Genomic DNA, 1002 nt, shown 5'->3' with positions numbered 1-1002 from the left:
ATACATATCTTGTTACTTTTTTTTTTTTTCTAATTTGTTGCCGGAGAACACTCCTCTCAAAAAAACCATTTTAGTTATTTCTCACCATGATGTAACAGCAACTGAAAAGGAGATAGGGTTTTTCATGGTTAAAACAATATAAACAGTCAACAGCCCCTGCCCCCTTAATTCCACCTTTAAATAATGTCGGTGATTTGGAACTTGTCAACTCTTTCCCACATGTGGACATCTGTTGCTTCCAAAATACCTCACATTAATTGCCCCTTCCTATAGGTGCATCCCAAAATTGGTTTTCTCTCCAGAGCTTGCAGCTATTCACAGGTAGGTCTATTTCAGCCCTCAACATGATACAAATATCAAGTACATCTACAAATTGAGTGTATATCAAGATCTGCCTTGATGGTGCTAAAATCACTCATACTCAACAAAACACAAACACCAATAATACGACAAAAATTTACATTCCACATCTCCTCAGCATTCATTGCTGCCTCATTATATTCAATCCATCGTACCATCACTATGCTCTCAGAATATATTGAAAAACTCTTTTCTGGCTTTATATTACAATATATTGACATATAAAACTTTTATTTTCAAAAAAAATAATAATCCATGGAAGAATCTTATTGTTGGAGCCTTAATGACTATACAGTACATTACAGTATTACAAATATGGTTACATGCTATAACAAAGGATAAAAGTAATATGAAAATACAGTTTCAAAGGAGAAAACATTCCAGTTTGTAACCCTCTACTGCATGATCGGGAATGAAATGAGGAATATCATTGATGACAACAAGAGCACCCTTAGCAACAGCTCTGACAGTATTCAGCTCGGACACCAAAGCTTATGACAGTAGATTCAGAGAGCAGCTCACTGCAACAGCACTTCATGCAGCCAATCTGAATTGGAAAACAGCAGTTTTAGTTAGTTAATGTAAGTGAAATGCTTCTCATTAACCTGTTTGATCAGGTGATGAGGATATTCTTATCATGAA

General features: G+C 35.3%; 1 pseudogene; it reads right to left on the bottom strand.

The window, feature by feature from the left end:
• Window positions 1-1002, bottom strand: part of LOC119588225 — a 48411-nt pseudogene that overhangs the window by 15968 nt on the left and 31441 nt on the right.

Source organism: Penaeus monodon, chromosome 23 (assembly GCF_015228065.2).
Source record: "Penaeus monodon isolate SGIC_2016 chromosome 23, NSTDA_Pmon_1, whole genome shotgun sequence".
Taxonomy (NCBI): Eukaryota; Metazoa; Arthropoda; class Malacostraca; order Decapoda; family Penaeidae; genus Penaeus; species Penaeus monodon.
Note: the sequence above shows the minus strand (reverse complement) of the source record. Positions and strands in the feature narration are given on the sequence as shown.